General features: G+C 31.2%; 1 non-coding gene across 1 annotated transcript; it reads left to right on the top strand.

Moving 5' to 3' along the window:
- Positions 1 to 20,495: 20,495 nt before the first annotated feature.
- LOC121213222 (small nucleolar RNA R71) lies at positions 20,496 to 20,602 on the top strand. The gene has a single exon (XR_005908598.1). It is a non-coding gene; the product is annotated as a small nucleolar RNA R71 (small nucleolar RNA).
- The last annotated feature ends 303 nt before the right edge of the window (positions 20,603 to 20,905 follow it).

The following is a 20,905-nucleotide window of genomic DNA, read 5'->3' as shown; positions in this document are numbered from 1 at the left end:
TACCAAAATGCATAATTGACTAAACAAATGACCATAGAGCAATTGTACGAAAATTAGAATGTGTTGTATAACGAATTTCAAGGATGGATACTTGTTATGTATGAATACGTGTCAAGGACTGTTGTTGACTTGCAAATGTTACCTTCTTACGGCCCGAACGACGAACCACAATCATAGAGAAAAATTTTCCACCAAATGTTTGACATTTGATCCATGCATTCGGGAATTTCCCCATTGGAAGTCACTTGATGAGACTTAGCTGTACAGGAAATATACACAGATCCTTCTTATTACGGTTGCACAAGAAAAAAAATCAAAATGTGCTACTAATAGCATTCACCATTATGGAGTTGAAAAAATAGAATCGTGATAATTTTTCCTAATGAACTTATGGAGGTATGTTGTTAGACAAGACAACATTTTCATCATTTTTTATAGATAAAAGGAAAAAGTTGTTGCGATTAGTCGTTCCAATGTTTCATGAAGATCCATCTACTGCATCCGCCACGATAAACTTCAAAAAGGATTTCAAGAATGTGGATTGATGCAAACAAGTCGTGAACATGAATAATTCATAGTTTCATTTTTTTGAATATATTTACAAACTGTGTAACGAAACGTAACATGTCTTAACGAAATACATACACAAGATACGAGCTAGAACAACACTGTTTTATACCCGTGATTTTCTGGTCATGTAACGTGTCAGTTTCTTTTTTGAAACTGTTAAAAAAAAAGCTTTAACAAAATAAAATATACAAATAACAGGTTTTTGGCAAGGTTTGAGGTATATATAACACCTAATGGTGCCTCCTGACATGTCGACAACATTGATTAAAAATATTATTTTTTTAAACTAAAAAAAGTCTTGAAAATTAAAAAAAAAAACAAAGACATGTGATTGTTCGCTCACATTTGTGTAGGCTGGCAATTTGATGTCACTTAGCTACGTGGTCGAAAAATCACATGTCACTATACTTTTTTAAAATTTAGTTTTTTTTTCAATTTCTTTTTCAAAGTAAAAAAAATATTAAAAAATCTGATTGATACCATTAAAAACAACGATGACACTATTAAAAAATATTTTTTTACCCCGATATACCTAAGGAAATACAAATCTTTTCCAAAATATACATAATAATGCCAGTTAACATAATGATAGTACTAAAATTGTTTTTATTAAACTAATGATGACGGCATGATTAGAGGAAAAAAGTACGGTGATGTCTTTTGTGCTGTTCATTTTACTTATTTTCCTAATTAGTTTTTTTAACTATCCTATTTTGGTAATTATTTTTTTTATATTATCTGTGTAAAAAAGCCTGAATTTTAATATCACATATATATATAAACCATGGGGTTTCTCAGGGTGGAGGTGATGGTCGCACGGTGATTTCAAAAGTCATGACAGAAACACGAGACAAATAAGAATCAGCGCCTTTATAGATGACATTCAATCTCTTGCCAGTTCTTTTATAGATATCAAATTCTTGCATGCAAATAGGGAATGTAACAAAATGGCCCATGAAATAGCCAAAGAAGGATTAAAGATGGAGAATAGTATCTTCTGGGTGGCGGAGGTCCCGGTAGCTGCGGTGGTGGCGGTGGAAGCAGACCGTTGCTGGGTGGATCCACCAGATTGAAGATGAGATTTTTCTGAGAGACACTTGGGCCAACGTTTTCTGGTAGAGCTTGGCCTGGTTTAACTCTGGTTAGAGCGCTTCAACTTCGTCAAGCAGTGGTTTCATAGTTTCTCAACGGGAGAGCTGAGATGCTTTCTAAGGAAGGAGGGCTTTTATGTTGGTTTTTTACTCAAGAAGTACAAAATAAAAAATAAAAAAATTCCAAAATAATACAACATAAAAAGTAATTACCAAAATGGTATGTTCAGGGTGGTCACGCCACTGTGATAGGCGGCACCACCCTGATTTCTGACAATGAACAGTAAAAAAAATGTTGAAATCGAAAAAAAAGATGAAAACGAAAAAAAATAAAAAAAGGTGGTGTGGGTCCCAGAGGCAGCACCTAAGCAGTATAAAAGCAAGTAGAAGCAGCAACTCCGGGGGCAAGAAGCGGCAGCAAGAAGAAGAAAATAAAGGGAAAGAAATGAGAAGAGAAGAAAAAGGAGAAGGAAAAAAAGAAAGAAAAGAAAAAAGAAGGTATAACTTTTTTTTAAATAATGGATTTTTATATTGTTATTATGTTTTTGTTGTTATTATTATTGTTGATTTTTATTATTTTTTGTTGTTAGTAAAAACCCCATATTATTATTGTTAGTAAAAAACCCTAATTATTGTTAGTTATTATTATTGTTGATTTATATTAATTTTTGTAAAAGAAAACCCTAAAAAGGCCTATTTATGTTATGTAAAAAATGTATTATTTTTTATGTAACTTATTTGTTATATGTGTTTTAGGCGGGTTTTTTAACCCTAATAATATAAAAAATGGCACTTAATCTTTCAAACAACCTATTTTGCTATTTTATTTTATTTTTTATGTTATTAGGATAAAAAACCCGTTTTAGGTTGATTAGATAATATTTATGAAATTTACTTGGCATGTTATAGATATTGTTAGAAATGACAACATATTTGGTATTGCCTGATGAAATAACAACTTCTGTACAAAGGGAGAAAGTTGATAAGATGATAAGAGAAGTGCAAGATTACAGAATGAAACCAGAAGAAGACATTGTTCAACATGTTATCACAGTAAATAAAAAGATGCAAGAAGTGTTGTCGAAAGGTCATGAAATGATTAGGAAGAATAAAGTTCAATACTTAACCCTTAGAGGGACATTAATAGAACGGGAACATCAAATCATTTTAGACCAACTTTGAAAGACATTGGTACCACAAACCTATTGGAATCTAGTCATATGCTTCGTAAAGTTTATAATCTCTTATGGAGCAAGGAAAATAACGAGACAAAGTATAGGTTCACAAAAGTTGACTGGGAAACAAAATGTGATTGACATACCATGGATGGATAAATTAGATGTTAGGAAATTACCAAGAGAATTTCTAATTTCAATACCCATTATAAAAATTGAAGAGGAAGAAGATCTCGAGGAATTGCCAAATTGGATTGTAGAAGATGAATATGAAAAGAATCAAGAATATCTAAATTGGATTGTACAGTATTTCCTAGAGGAAGATACAGGGTCGGAGATGGAAGAAAATATAGAATTGAATTTAAATGGTTAAATGTAAAGATAAATGTTGTTTATGTATAAAATGAGAACTGAAAAACTATGAGTTTATGAATGAAAAAAATTACATATTGATTAATTAATTTTTTTATTTAATTAGTTTATTTAGTGTTCGAAATTATTTTGAGAAAGTTTGTTTATTTTTTAACAGATTGAGCATTGAAGATGGATAATCAGTTTTTAGTATGCGTTTATTTCGATAGAATTATCTTGAAAACAACTGTTGGATGCATATTTGAGTGTCGGCAACAAATAGCAATGAGATTTAATAGAAATGTCTCGTTGGATGATATGAAGGGAATAATTAACACAAAAATTATTAGACATTGTGGGAGAAGGATCTCGAAAATTTTCTACAAGTTTCCAGTTTCGACAAATCCCATCAAATTCACTGAAATGGAACTTGTAGACTACGAGGACGTGGAGACAATGATCGCTCTTTACTGTGGGAATGGGAGTGACAAAAATGCACCGATTTATTTATTTGCTGAGTTAGCTTGTATGGAGAAAAATGAAGATCTCACTGCATATGGTGAATAACATAGAGCTCAAGAACCATGCATAGTGGCTCCAATATCGTACGTTGATAGTGAATCGACTATACGTGGGATCGATATCGATATTAATGTTACACCCGATATGGATGTGGTTGGTGATAATGGTTACGATAGTAGTGATCCTTGTTATCAAGAGGTTGATAGTGATAGTGATCCCGATGTGGATGATGTCCCCGATGATATTGATGATGAAGACGTGAATGACGATGGAAACATTAAGGCATCTTCGGTCGAGAACCAAATGTGACGTTTTGTGATTCACAATAATCCTGGGCCACACATGTCGCTCATAGACCCCGACGCGGTGCATGTAGCCGAGTTCCCAGAGTACCCTGAAACACTTCCTGCTCACTGACTGGCCGTAAATTCTGATCCTAAGGAGTTATTCGTCGGCCAGAGATTCGAAAGTAAAGAAGAGTGCGTATTTGCTATTAAGCGGTATAGCATGAATATATCAGTAGATTATAAAGTTGCAGTGTCTAAACTGACATTATATATTAGGGAGTGTTGGAAGTCGGCAGAAGGCTGCAATTGGCGGGTACGAGCTGCATTTATTCAAAATTCACAGATGTGGGAGATACGCAAATTTGTTGGGCCTCACACATGCACATCAACACGTATGACAGAAGATCATCGAAAACTTGATTCTAAACTATCTGTACGTGTATCATGCTAATGGTGAAGAAAATGCCGACCATTAAAGTTTCGGTACTGATTGCCGAAATGCAGGCACGATTTCAGTATCGAGTGTCATATCGAAAGGCATGGATAGCAAAATAGATGGTAATGGAACAATTGTATGGGGATTTTGATGCGTCGTATAACGAGTTACAGGGATGGATAGCAGCTATGCGGGAGTACATACCGGGGACCGTTATTGAGTTACAGACACAACCTTATTATGGCCCAGATGACCAACTACAGCCGGAAAAAAGAATTTTCCATCAGATGTTCTGGACGTTTGATCCATATGTGTACGCATTTCCCCACTGCAAGCCATTTGTGCAAGTGGATGGGACCTGGCTATATGGAAAATATACATAGATCTTACTTCTTGCGGTTGCTCAAGACAGCAACAGGAACGTGCTCCCAATAGTATTTGCCACTGTAGATAAGGAGAACATGGAATCATGGGAATTCTTCCTTACCAACCTGCGGAGGTATGTTATTAGCAACGATAATATTTGCATTATCTCTGATAGAGGGAAAGGATTAATTGCCGCCATTAAACGTTCCGGTGTACCATGGAGATTCGTTTACTACATCTGTCATATCGCAGCTAACTTCATTAGAGATTATAAGAATGCAGACTGGAAGAGACAATTTGTGAAAATGGGTAAATGATTGCCTTATCTTTTCAATATAAGTTTTTAGGGTAATATTGTAACTTATCTTTTCTTAATACATATACAGCGTACGAGCTAGAGCCATGCATTTTTTGCCAAAGAATAACTCGACTTGAGAGTGACATGGAAGGTCAAACGAATACATCTTTCCGACAGTGGTTGGGTACTATGGAGCCGTGTCAATGGTTTCAAAGTTTTGACGAGGGCTTTCGTTATGGTCAAATGACCATAAACTTAGTGGATGGGGTCAACGCTGTATTGTTGAAAACACGACATCTTCCGATTTCAACAGTCTTTTCGGCTACATTCTACAGGTTGGCTACATTGATGCCAAGAATAGGTCAACAACAAGTTAACCAGATTGAGGCAGGACACATGTTTGTCGAAGATGTCAGGGATGCAATGGTTGCAAACCGTCGGATGGCGAGGTTGATGAATGTAGAAATATATTCATGACGCCTTGAAACGTTTTGAGTTACGGAGACCATTGGTCGTCGACCCGGTATACCACCTAGGTCCTATGGAGTTGATCTCTGGAATAGACAATGCGATTGCAGGAGATTCCAAACACTTCATTATCCGTGTGCACATGTTGTGGCAGCGTGTGCAAAAGTGAACCTTAATGTTGAACAATTTGTCGATGATGTGTACATACTCAATCGCACGTTACGTGTATGGAAAAATGAGTTCCCTGTCCTACCCGAGCTGTCTGCATAGGAAATGCCTCCAATGACTTTCGAACTTGTCCCAGACAGAGGGCTACGCAGGAATCCGAGAAGTCGTCCTCAATCAACCAGAATCCGTAATGAAATGGACATTAGGGAGAAATCCGACGGTACGCATTGTGGATTATGCAGGTTGGCTGGTCATAATCGGAGTAAATACCCGCAGTGAAACTATCATGTCAGACAATCATCACGATCAGGTAGGAATTGAGCTTATGTTGTAATTTATTTATTTTATATGAAAAAAATTATATTGCAAATATTCCTCTATTTGTTCAAAATCCAGTCAAGCAGTTTTCTCGAGTCACAATTACAAATTTATTTATATTTGGAGCTACGAAACTCCAAATTAAGATCCACTAATTTCTCTAGAAACTAAGCTCACATATCTTCTTACCATAAAATTTTCAGAATTTTTGATTCAGCCAATTAGTACAGTTTATTCTTTAAAGTTACCCCTGTTTTGCTGCTCCATAGCTCCGACCCTTATTCACTAAAAATAAATTATATTACAGTACGAGATTTGGATAATGTACTCGTCTATTTCTATTGAAAATAGACTCACTAGGTATTCTAAGCATATAAATTATAACTCATAAATATTTTTGTAAAATTTTTAATAATTTTCTGAAATCAGAACAGGGGATTCTGGAATCATTGTGGCTTTGTCTCACAAGAATTCAAATATCTCATAATATGAAATTCTTTTACTTACACCGTTTCTTATATGTGAAGCTAGACTCACTAAGATTTAATTCCATATTTTATCCAGCCTTTAATTCAATTTCTACAATTTTTATTGAATTTTCAAAGTCAGACTACTGCTACTGTCCATACTGTTTTTGTACAATATAATGATATTTATCATAATATCATTTTCAACTAATCATGAACTCACCATTTCATGGATCCCATACTCAATTACACAATAAAACTTAATATAATCATCATTCAATTCTCATGAAGCACACATAACCAAACATTCCATCAATCAAGGTAATTTTTACCAATTACCTACACTCAATCAACGAATTAGTCACATATACAAACAAGGTAATGGTTGAGTTTACATTTACTCAACTTGTATATAAAACTACATATGTATCATCTATTTCATATGTCCATGTAATAGTATGTTCCAATTTAATTAATGTTCTAATTAGGTTAATGTATTTAAAGTTTGTTCCAATTTATATTACAAGACTAAGTTTGTTACAAGTTTTTGTGTTTTAACGTTCAAAAATGGCCAAATTAATCTAATTTACGTTATAGTCAAATATTGTTCCACTTTTCAAAGTTCCTATTAATCTAATTAAATATATACAAAAAAATACAAACTTTTTAATATCAAAACCCAAGAAACCCCTAAAATTGATGGTTCGATGGTGTGGTCCTAGGGGTATATTTTTACGGAGGTCGACGTTCACGTCGTGGGTGATTGTGACGACCAACATCCACTTTAGTTGCAGGTGAGGGTGTTGATACATAGAAGAAAAATCATATGGCTCGAATGGCATCGATGAACTTGAGCCGGGAGGACTGCCATGCTGCGGTCGATACAACCCAGTAGGAGTAGAGTATTGCAGTGGAAACGGGCCGGGGGTAGTGCTATAATGCGGTGGATATGGGCCGGGAGAAGTGCTGTGCTGTGGTGGGTACGACCCAAACATATCAAACCCGTAATGGTATCTGCCCCCTGACGAGCCCGGGAAATAGTTATTACTCGAAAAATCTGGATGATAATAAGTATCAGCTGAATGTGAATGCGATGACGAGCCTGGGAAATAGTCATTGCCCGCCAAATCCGGATGATAAGAAGTATCAGTCGAATGTGAATGCGATTGCTTGGACTCGACCTCCGGCTGTACCTCGGGCTCCGGCTCTGGGTCAGGCTCAGGATTTGGCTGTGGATCGGGCTCTATGTTGACCACTGGCTCGTATGCCCCAGATCGTTGCACGTGCAGGGGGACTATAGTCGACTGCCCATTAAGTAAATATGGCTTCCCATACTAAAGTACCATTGTATGTACTCTATCGATGGTCGCAAATCGGAAGACATATCCATCTGAGGTCTTCGAGCCATCCGATTCTCTCACACCACAATATATCTCCGGTGCGTAACCCCTCAATGCTGTCCATGTCTCCCTCTCTTGTTCTTACCGTGAACCTCCTCCCTCACCTGCGTTGGCGGATCAGAGGTGTACTGGATGCAACCAAACTGTCGTAGTACTCAATCCCCATGGTACCACTCGACTACATTGAAACTGATAATTGGTGCATTAGTGCACCACAAATGAGAATCAATGTAGGCAGACGAGGGTATAATAGCCGCAATTTCTGGTCTACGGTATGACATCCATATAAACTGCACGATTAATACCATGATTAAAATTTAACACGGTTGGAGTAAGATGTACAAAGCAATTACATGTCACGAATATTTGAATAGCTTACCCCTTCCCCGGTATGTTGTTCAATCATCAGATGATATATCGGGACAGTGTACGACCTCCCAATACCCGGAAAAATACTTCAACTACGAAAACAATTTTCAAGTAAATATAGTATCATTAGAATAATATCATTATAAAGAAATTGTCAATTAATAACAAGTTAAATTTTATCACCTGTTAACTAGCGGATATACGTATGGTTGGTGACTAACTGATGCCAAGAATGGCATCCGATAAAGAGCCCATGATTGCAACAATATAAGGCATCCACCCATGTCTACAGCATCAGGCTTTGTCGTCCAACAAAGCTCACAATACAACATAGCCAGAACTGCGGAACCCCAACTATAGGAGCAAACACTATGCAAATCAGCTAACAGAGGTAAATACTGGAGATGAACCTTGTTGTTGTTCGAATTGGGCATCAGTACACCCCCTATGATATGCATAATGTACGCTCGAGCTGCATGCACCAACTCTTCTTCAGTGGCATTATCTGATAAATGCTGAAAATTGACTTTTAGCCATGTAAATTTCAACTCCAAAAAAGTAGACTCAGCATCGCCGGGAGAGGCTCCTAGTAGGCTATAACAAAGTGCAGCTGGCTCAGCTATCGCACTTACGCCCGTGACGGCATCCCCGTCAATTGGGAGCCAAAACTGTAATGCAACATCATCCAGAGTGACTGGGCACTCCCAACACGGCAAATGAAGTGTGGGTCTCTGGTCGCCAACGCTCGACCAATGCGAATATTAAATCGTACCGCAAATCGAACGTCCGGGTCAATGCTGCTGACCCGAATCCAGCTAGCTCCAAGTATGGCATCAGTCGTGCATCCGAGGAATATCCTACACCATTCACTCGGCCCCATAATATGCGGTACAAGTCCTGACAGTGTTAAATTACAAAAAATAGTTATAATAACATAATTTATTTCCTTAAATTACGTAGATCTTTTTTTTAATGGAACCCATGGTTAACAAATAAAAATATATTATCGTATTATTAACTGTGTCACATATGTGAGGAAGTTTCTTATTGATTAATGAAGCCATTGCGATGCTTGCAATTTCAAAATAAATTTCAGTTATTAATTTTAATGTTTGTTAGATTTTAAATATTTATTAGAATAACTTACAAAAAAAATAGCAAACAATTTTTTCGACAACATATTTTTTTTTCTATACTATATTAAAAAATTAAATATGTCCAACTTAAATACAAATATTTTCATTATTATTTTAAAATGATAATAAGTAAAATATTTTCGTATATTATTTTTTAAAATATATTATTTTCGTATTTTATTTTTTATATAGCAAAAAATGTTTCAAATGTATAATTTAAGTGTTTTTTATATTAACTTAATAAATAACCCTAATTTTGGCACTTTCTTCATATTTTTTTATTTCGTATCTTATTTTTTAAAAGATATTATTTTCATATTTTATTTCATTATATTATTTCAGTACATAATGTTTCAAATGTATTATTTAAGTTTTTTTTATATTTTTTAATAAATAACCCTGATTTTAGCACTTTATTTGTATTTTTTATTTTCGTATATTATTTTTAAAATATATTATTTTCGTATTTTATTTTTTTATATTATTTTAGCAAAAAATGTTTCAAATGTATTATTTAAGTGTTTTTTATATTAATTTAATAAATAACCCTGATTTTGGTACTTTTTTTTATTTTCGTATCTTATTTTTTAAAATATATTATTTTCATATTTTATTTCTTTATATTATTTTAGTAAATAATGTTTCAAATATATTCTTTAAGTGTTTTTTTATATTTTTTTAATAAATAACCCTGATTTTAACACTTTATTCGTATTTTTTATTTTCGTATATTATTTTTTAAAATATATTATTTTCATATATTATTTTTTATATTATTTTAGCAAAAAATGTTTCAAATGTATTATTTAAGTTTTTATATTAATTTAATAAATAACCCTGACTTTGGCACTTTGTTCGTATTTTTTTATTTTCGGATTTTATTTTTTAAAATATAATATTTCATATTTTATTTTTTTATATTATTTTAGTACATAATGTTTCAAATGTATTATTTAAGTATTATTTATATTTTTTTAATAAATAACCCTGATTTTAGCACTTTATTCGTATTTTTTATTTTCGTATATTATTTTTTAAAATATATTATTTTTGTATTTTATTTTTTATATTATTTTAGCAAAAAATGTTTCAAATGTATTATTTAAGTTTTTTATATTAATTTAATAAATAACTCTGACTTTGGCACTTTCCCCAAAAAATTTTTTCGTATTTTATTTCTTCTCGTATTTTATTTTTTTATTAACATATTTTTTAGTATTTTATTTTTTATACTATTTTTTGTAAAAGGTTTAAAACCCCCATCACATAAAAAATAAAAAAAATTAAAATAATCAGAATATAATAAGTCAAATAAAATTTATAAAAAATTTATTTAATCATCCTAAAACACACTTAACAAATAAATTACATAAAATAATAACAATAAAACATTCTTTGCACATAACATGCGTATTACTTCAATGAAAATATAAAATAAATACAAACATACTTAATATCTCTTCTTAACCAAATAACACCTTGCAAAGAAATAAAAATAAAAATTATATCTGAATTAAATCCAAATCAATCAACAACAATAATAATAATAACTAAAATAAATAAATTATTTTACTTAAACTAACATTAATTACTCAAATTTATGAAAAAAAATATTTATCTTTTTTTTTCCTTTTTTTTCCTTCCCTCTTCTTCTCCCTTCTCTTTTTCTTTTTCTTTTTTCTTCTCTCAAGTGCGGCCTCCTTCTCCTCCTCCTCCTCCTTATTCTTCTTCTCTTCTTTCCTTCTTCTCATTCTTTTCTTTTTCTTCTTCTCCTTCTTTGTTCCCGAAATGAGCCTTGGGGACCATAATATATGGTCCCCCAAACAAAAAAACAAAACCCCTCTGCATGAGGGGTCAAATTAGCCTGATGAGGGGTCAGTACTTGGGTGCCGCCTCTGGCACCCACATCACCTATTTTTTTATTTTTTTTGTTTTCAGCATTTTTTACTGTTCATTGTTAGAAATCAGGGTGGTGCCGCCTCTCACAGTGGCATGACCACCCTGAATATACCATTTTGATAATTACTTTTTATGTTGTATTATTTTAGAGTTTTTTTATTTTTTTGTACTTCTTTAGTAAAAAACCCGTTTTATGTTTTGTTTGTTTTATTCTTTAATTTTATTTTGTTTTCAAGCAGATGTTTTGATGGTTGTACCTTCTTTCCACCTGGTTCTAATAAATGCATCTCGACTCTTCCTTCAAAAATATTTAAATAATTTACTGCTAAATGAATTTCTATTCTTCTAAAACAAATTTTAAAAACATAAATTTCAAATAAAATTATTATCCGCCTAAAAATTTATTTTAATAATTTATTTTTTGTCTATTTTTTTTAACATCCCATTATCTTTTCTTTTCAAATAAAAAATTACTATGTCAATTATCTTAAATAGAATTTTTTTTAATTTACAAATAACTTAATAAAATAAAAAAAAATTACGTAGTTTTAGATAATTTTAAAAAATTAATTTTAATCTCACATTTATGAGAAAATATTCTCATAACTTACACTCACTTTATAAATAAGTGTTAATTTTTTTTTACTATTTTTATAAGATCTTTAAAAATTTCTAATTTAAAAATATTCATGAGAGAAAGTTTATAGTTTAAAGTTATTTATATATTATTAATATATAATAATATAAATTATATGAAATGAAGAAATAATAGCTTCTCTTACCTTTGCAAATAAGTGATTCAATAAAATACTAAGATTGTAAATTTTGCAAATTCCGATACAGTTAGTTACCAAGTAAATTTTGCAAATGCAAATAGATTTTGCAAATGTAAATGAAAGGCGATTTCAATATAATTATTATGGTGATTTTGATATTGTATTAAGATTTTATAAATGTAAATGAATGGTGATTGTAGTACAATTATTATGGTAATTCTAATACAATACTAAGATTTTATAAATGAATAACAATTCAAAAGCAAAGCAAATTAAGATTTTATAAATGAACGATAATTTCAATGCAAATGCAAATGCAAATTAAGATTTTACAAATGAATATTGATGATTCCAAAACACTGCATTTAGCCATCAAAAGTTTAGAATTTTTATGAAATGTCACTTTGTGTTGTGATATTTCTGAAGTTATGACTTTTTTGAAACGACACTTTGTTACAATTTTTTTTGTGGTTATGATTAGAGAACATTCTCATATATCACATTTATACTATAAATAAGTGTTGATTTTATTGTTATTTTCATTTAAAAAAATTAATAAGAAATAACTTACAATTTAAAATTATTTATATATAATAATATATTATATGAAAGACTAAAACATAACCTTTAGAAAAACTATTTACTCGAAAATAATCTACAACTTTTACTACAATACGAAGAGGTCGACATGCAATGACAATAACTACAAGTTTGCCAGTGAACGCAAGTTTATTTTTCCAATACAATTTTAAGATGTTGGCATCCACAACTAAAAATTTATTTTAAATGTTTTGAAATGGAACAATTTATTTATATACTACACTAAAATATGTTATGTGTAAATATTTTATATATGTACTAAATTATATTATGTGTAAATATTTTTATATATAAAAATAGAAATTATTTTTTAGTTTAAATAAAATCAATCCATATATATATATAAATATTATTTTACACCATTTTAATTAAAATCACATGAATTATTTTATAATTATAATCAATATTGCCATCTGCTCACTATTATTTATTAACTAACTTATTTTTAAATTCAAAATTTTGACACATGTCCGTAGTTTTTATAATTATAAACCGCATGAGTGAGAAAACTATTACTATTATATGAGTTTTATTTTGGCTTAATCTACACTTTAGTCCTTGAAGTATACTACTTTTTCCATTTTGATCCTCAAAATTTTTTTTACCCACTTCAGTTTTTAACGTTATCAGACATTCTCAATTTAGCCATTTGGACATTAAAAACTAATAATTGGGATTTTCAACTAAACATACGCTACCACATGTCATATGATGCCATCATCTAACAAACTTTTAAAATGAAAAAAAAAATATAATATTTTTAAAATTAAAATATATATTTAAAATTTTCAATAATTAATAAAATTATTAAAAAAAGAAAAATATGAACAAATTAACTTTTTTTTAAATAGGAATTTTAATATGTTCACATTTGCTAGAGTTTGAACATGAGATTGTTGTCTCTTGGAAGGATACTACTTACAAAATTTGTTTTATAATTCAATCAATCAGACATTATAATTGGTAGATGTTGATAAATTTGGATTTTTTTTCCAAATTATTTCAATTAAGCAATAAATAACATGATTTTTTATTATTTAAATAATTATCATAGATGATATCCTTCCAATAGACAATGAGCTCATGTGTTCAAGCTCTACAAATGTCTTTTATAAAAAATTTAAAATATTAAATTTTCTAATTTTAAAAAAAAGTAAAAATTAGTAATTTTTTTATGTTATATATATTTTTAATTTTATGCTTTTTTTCTATTTTTTAAGAGTTTTAGATTTTGTAATTTCTAAATAATTTGTATAATTTTTTTCATTTTTAAAGATATGAAGGTTTTTTTTTTTTGATGATGACATTATTATATGACCTGTGGCAGCATATGATTGATTGGATGTCTCAATATGTTTTTTTAATGTCCAAAAGACTAAACCAAGAATGTCTGGTAACACTAGGGACTGAAGTGAATTAAAAAAAACTTGAAAGACTAAAATGAGAGAAGCAATATACATTAAAAGCTAAAAGTGTGGATTAAATCTTTTATTTTGCATATAAAAAATTGGAATGGGATGGTTAGTTGATTATGACTTCCATAAAATTAAATTTGTTTATACAAGATTTAGTGATAGAGTTTGATGAATGTTTACATGAAAATGTTAAATGGTTGTGAAAGTTTGAAAGAAGAAAAGAACGTTTTTCATTCAGATTGAGGGGATATTCATCATTAAAAAATGTTTTAATTTGATTTGATGAATAGATGAGTCTTGGTACTTTTGAAAATAACCCAAGTGTCGGAGTATGAACAAATTATAGCCCCTTTCAGTTAAGGAATCCCTCAACTATAGGTAAAGTGAGCTTCTTCTTAATTTCCTCTTATCAAAATAGTTGACTTGGACGTGATGATTTCTTATAATAAAAAAACAAATGGGATATATAAGAAGAGAATAAAAACAATGACTTGCTTAGGATTATGCTATGTCACATACGTTTCAATTTTCCAAATCCGACGTCAATAATGAAGATTTTTAGAGTTAGAGTTTGTGATTGAATTGGTGTTCATTTTAGGCACAATTAATAAAGGGTATAGTTCAATGTGAATGGGCTTGAAGTTGGATAACACTATAAATGCACTAAGTGTATAATAAATAAACTAAACACTAATAGATTTTATTTAATTCATTTTTGTTCATGAATAAGATCATTTAATCATTTAAATTTTTTTATTATTATTATATACTAATAAAATTATTTTTGTTCATATGATTATTTTATTTAATTTTTTAATATATATAAAAATAATATATATTTTTATTGTTTGTTTGTTATTAATGAATTTTAATTTTATGTTCTGAAATATGTTCGTTTAACTTGAATGAACAAATATAAACACATAATTTTAAATAGACAAAAAAACAAATATAATTATAAATAAGAAATTGTTATTATAATGCAATAATATCAGATATAGGACATTGATGAAATCGTTAGGTTTGTCCCCAATTGATGAAATGTTTATCTAATTAGCTTGCAAACTTAAATTTGAGTTTGCTTGATTATCATCATCAGTACATACCTTAATTTGACAAGAATGATGTTTTTATTTGTACACAAAATCCAGCCTTAAATATTCCCAAAAGGACTACTTAATAATTTGGGCACAAAATTTTGTTGATTCACGTCTTTGAGTTTGAGAATGAGGTGCTGCTCTTCTAATCACACCTGTGGTGTCACAATTTCGTTTTCTCATTTGTTACTCTTCTCCCTCATCATTCTTCTTTAACATTTAAAATTTTGCTTATCTTTTCCGATTGCTTAGAAGTAGTCAAAGCCATTATTGGAAGTTTTTCTACAAATTCTAATTCTGCTCTAATTCGGCGCATTCACAATATTTTATCTTAAGAAAATCAGTGGACTTTACGATACATCCCAAGGGAATATAATCAAGTTGCGGATTGTCTAGCTAAATAAGCTTTAATTGAAAAAGCCAACATGCAAGTGTTTGATGTTCCTATAGAGGGGACTCGTAGCCTTATTAATAGGGACAAGCATATGAGTACTACATTCACTCAATAGACGCTTTTGTAATTTTTTAAAGTTTTTTGCATATCACCAAAAAAAAACTGCTTTAAATCTCAATAAATTTATTAATTTACTCTTTTAATTTAATTGTTAAAGTTGGATATGATTTGTTAAAGTGAATAACTTATGTTAGGATAATTTTAAAAATTAAGGTTTTTAGACACCAATAAAATTTTGTCACATCATCAAATTTTAAAGATATAAAATTATTATTATACACTCATCCACAAAGAAATTATTTTATGGACGATTCCCATCATATTATTCATTGTCCCTTCTCAATTATTTAATTATATTTCAACAATTTTTTTCCATATTATTGACACATAATTTTGTTAATTTTTTTACCTTGAATTCCAAACCCAAAACCCTGAATCTTAAATATGGAATCACAAACCCAAAACACAGAACCCCAAACTAGGGGCGAAACCAAAATTTTTTTTAGGGGGCCGAAATTAAATTGTAATTTTTATGATGGTCAAAATGCAATTTTATCATTTTAATAGCCTATATCTTTTATAGTTTTTAAAGGATTAAATCAAATTTTTATCATTTTTAGGGGGGCCAAAGTACAATTTTACCTTAATTAATTTAAAATTTTAAAAATTTTAAAGGACCTAAATAAAAAAAATTTCATTTTAAGGGGGCAGGGCCCCCTGCCACCACCTAGTTTTGCCCGTGCCCCAAACCCTAAACTCAAACCTCAAACCTTTGAACTTTAAACACAAACCTTGAACTCCAAACACGTAACCTATAACCTCGAACCCTTGAACCTTGAACCTTAAATCTCGAACCCATACCCTGAACATCGAAGTTCAAGGTTTAAGGTTCAGGGTTCAAGGTTCGAGGTTCAGGTAAAAAAATTACCAAAATTATTTGTTAATAATATTGAAAAAAATGCACAAAAATTATTATTTTTTTAAAAAAAATTGGTTGAACAAAATGATTAAAATTTGTAAAAGAAAAAATGTTTGTTTATAATTTAAAAAATTAATTATTTTAAGTATTTTAATTAAGTTAAATTAAGTTGAAGAAGATATTAGATATATATGAGTGTATAATAATAACTTGTTATCTTTCAAATTTAATGATGTGACACTATTTTATTGATGCCTAAAAATTATGCTTTTTAGGATGATTTTAATATAATTAATTCTAATTTTTTAAAATAAAAACTTTTGCTAATATTGCAAGCGTGAAAAGTCAAATAAACAAATAAAAATATTGAATATGAGAATGTAGTTGGATTCTAAATTTGGAATATAAGTTTCTTCAATAATCTTTTAAGAAAGTAATGTGAAAATTGATATATATATATTACATGGCTTTCTGATATCTATGAAACCACACTAAAAATTTGACAACAGCAAGTGCACCTATCAATTAATAGTATATCTACAGTGAGCAAAGATATCGTTCCCACAAAGACTAAAAGTACTAGTAATTACTGTGTTTCTATTATTTAACCGACAAATTAGAGAGATTTATTAAAACTAAAATTAACTAAATTAATTAACAAAAGAACAAGACAAAAAACGAATCAAGAAAACAAACGATTAATAACCAAGAAGCGAAACAATACCTAGGAAAGAATCCACTAGATTTCATCTGTCATTATCAATCTAAATTAAACAATTTCTTTACTTAGTATCTTGATCCGTAGAAATCCCTAAATTATGCTAATATCCCTTTCAATGGTTAATTCACATAAATAATATAAAAAAAATTTAATTTCTGAAATGGGTTGTAAGTGAGATTAATTACGAAAATGGTATATTTTTTGGGTGGAGCCTTTTTCATAGGCGTTTTCACCTTTTTTTATAATAATTTTTTACGAAAATGGTATATTTTTTGGGTGGAGCCTTTTTCATAGGCGTTTTCACCTTTTTTTATAATAATTTTTTTTTGTTTTATATAAAAATATTATTTTATTAGTGGTGCCTTTCTCATAGGCGGCGCCACTTGTATTTTTTTCCCTGTATAATACATGACCCGTGTATATGTACGATGGTGGTTTGGGATAAGTGGTGCCTATCTGATAGGCACCACTGGTGACTCCTATTTAGTGGGCGCCACTAGCCCTTAAACCCTAAATCTTTGCCTATTGAAACTCACTTGAATATGAAATGAGTAGGTGAATTCCAAAAAAAATTAGCAGAACAGAAATAAGAAGATAATGAGAAGAAAGAAAGAAAAGAAAAGAAAAAAAAAGACAAGGTATTTTAGTTTATTTCTTTTTAAATAGAATAGAGAGTTTTGTTAGTAATCTTGTTATTTAAAAGTTATTTTGTTAGGTTATTAATTTTGTTAGCTTCTGAATGAAAATTTTTGCATATTGTTATAATTTTGGTCTCTTTTTATTCATTAAAATTTTTATCTTAGTAACTTTTTTGCTATTCGAAATTGTTTTGAGAATTTTGAATTTTTTTAATAGATCTAGTATTGAAGATGGAGAATCTGTTTTGATTTGGAGTCCCACGCCCATGTTGATTTGGCAGGATTGCCCACGGCCATGTCGCACGGCAATGGCAACGTGTCGAATCCCGTGTTTTGGGAAAAATTTTGCTCTTTTTCACACGGCCGTATCACACGACCCGTGGTATGGGCACTGCCTAAGGCACGCCTGTGTGCCTGGCCGTGTAGATTTGAAAAAACCTGTGTTCACAAGGACTCAGTTATTAATTTAAATGTTAAAAACTAAAATTTAAAGAAATCGACACTGTTAGTGCTCGGGTTGCCTCCCGAGAAGCGCTTATTTATAGTCTAAGCTAAACTTACCTCTCTGTTGCGTGGTCATTGTGGTGTAAGGAGTTTAAACTCCTTATTCTTGCTATCAATTTTATCAAAATAATCAATTTTATCAAAATAAGGTTTTAGACGAGTACTATTTACCTTAAATATGCCGAATTTGGAATGAGTGACCTCGATTGTACCGTATGGGAAAATGTTAAGTACCGTAAAAAGGATTGTTCTATTAGGTTCAGAAGTGGTAATGCGAGGGTCTGTTGCATCTAATAGTACTTTGTCTCCAACCTTAAGTTGATTTGGTGAAACATTGAGTCTGTCATGGTGTGATTTTGGTTTATCTTGTGTTCTCGGTTTCTGTGCATGCCATTCATCTAGTTCCTCTATTTATAGCCTTCGCTCTTTATAGATGGGTCCTTTGTTGTTACTTGAACATGGCTCATGTATGCTCCTCGAACGTGTTTCCTACAAAGAAGGTTGCATCACATAATCAGTATTAGTAGCATGATTTAAACAACCACCCTCGATATTCAATGTGTTACTCGAATTACGAGCTTGAAGAGTGATTGTTTCATCACCCACATGAAGTGTGAGTTCACTTGTACCAACATTAATAATAGTTCTAGCAGTTGCTAAAAAGGGTCTTCCTAAAATTAAAGGCACGTCATCATCCTCTTCTATGTCTAGAACAACAAAATCAATGGGAAGTATAAATTTGTCAATTCTAACAAGTACATCTTCAATAATACTCTTAGGAAATCTTATTGTTTTATCTGCCAATTGAATGATCATCCTAGTTTGTTTGGGTTTCCCAAGACCTAGTTGTTTAAACATTTTATAGGGCATGACATTAATACTAGCCCCTAAATCAGCCAAAGCATCGTTAACGTTTAAACTACCAATTAAACAAAGAATCATAAAACTCACTGGATCTTTCAGCTTATTGAGTAGCTTATTCTGTAGAATGGCTGAGCAAACTGCGTTCAACTCTACATGCGGCGTCTCATCCAACTTCTGTTTATTTGCTAAAAGATTCTTTAAAAATTTAGCTATATTCGGCATCTACGAAAGAGCTTCAATAAAAGGTAAGTTAATATGTAATTTCTTTAATAATTTAAGGAATTTACCAAATTGTTAATCCGTGTGGTCTTTCCTTGTCGCACTAGGGTATGGCACACGAGGTTTGTACTCTCTACTTACTGATTTTTGCTCATTGTGGTCCACCTCACCTTTACCTTTACTTACCACAATTTTTTGCCTCGGTTCAGGTTTAGGTTCGACTAACCCTTCCTTATCTCGAACAGTAATCGCATTGAGTTGTTCCCTTGGGTTTGATTCAGTATTACTCGGTAAGCTACCTTGTGGTCGTTCAAAGATCAGTTTGGCAAGTTGGCCTACCTGGGTTTCAAGCCCTTGGATCGACGCTTGTTGATTCTTAAGTGCTGTCTCAGTGTTCTGAAAACGAGTTTCTGACACCAAGATAAATTTCCTTAGCATCTCCTCAAGGTTCAGTTTCTTTTCCTACTGGTAAGGTGGTTGTTGAAAGCTTGGAGGATGTTGTGGCCATTGATTTCCTTGGTCACCCCACGAGAAGTTAGGATGGTTCCTCCAACCTGCATTATAAGTGTTACTGTATGGGGTAATTTGAGTTCTGGAATTATTATTACCCATATATTGAACTTGTTCCTCCTCTGTACTAGGGTTGAAAGATTGATATTCTGTGTGTACTCCTCCTCCATTTGAATCACACCTCATTACTGAATGTACCTGAGTAGAACCATACAAATCATCAATCTTTTTATTTAAAAGTTCTACCTAGTTAGACAGCATAGTAACCGCGTCAAGGTTGAAAACACTGGCTCTTTTGTCGGCTTTGTTCTCTTGACTTGCCACTGATAGTTATTCAGTGACATCTCTTCAATAAATTCATAAGCCTCTTCAGGTGTTTTGTTGTTCAAAGTTCCACTGGCGGCTGCGTCGATGAGTTGTCTTGTTGTAAAAAGTCTGAACCTGCAGTCATAAAGGTAACCCATGGTGAGGGCATCTTCTTAATAGGTCCTTGTATCTCTCCCATGCATCATACAGGGTTTCCAGATCTATCTGCACAAAAGAAGAGATATCATTCCTTAGTTTAGCCGTTTTAGCCGGTGAAAAATATTTTAGTAAAAATTTTTCGGTCATTTGTTCTCAAGTTGTGATTGACCCTCGTGGTAACGAGTTCAATCATTGTTTAACTTTATTCCTCAATGAGAATAGAAACAACCGAAGGCGTATGGAATCGTTAGAAATGCCATTGGTGTAACGCCCCTAACCCGAATCCGTCACCGGAATAGAGTTACCGATTCATTTATCAGATATTTCATTAATTCGATATCTTTTCTTTTCCACGTTCAAGTCTCATATTCAAGTCATCCGGATCCTTATAAAGAAATTTGA

Source organism: Gossypium hirsutum, chromosome A13 (assembly GCF_007990345.1).
Source record: "Gossypium hirsutum isolate 1008001.06 chromosome A13, Gossypium_hirsutum_v2.1, whole genome shotgun sequence".
Classification (NCBI taxonomy): Eukaryota; Viridiplantae; Streptophyta; class Magnoliopsida; order Malvales; family Malvaceae; genus Gossypium; species Gossypium hirsutum.
Note: the sequence above shows the minus strand (reverse complement) of the source record. Positions and strands in the feature narration are given on the sequence as shown.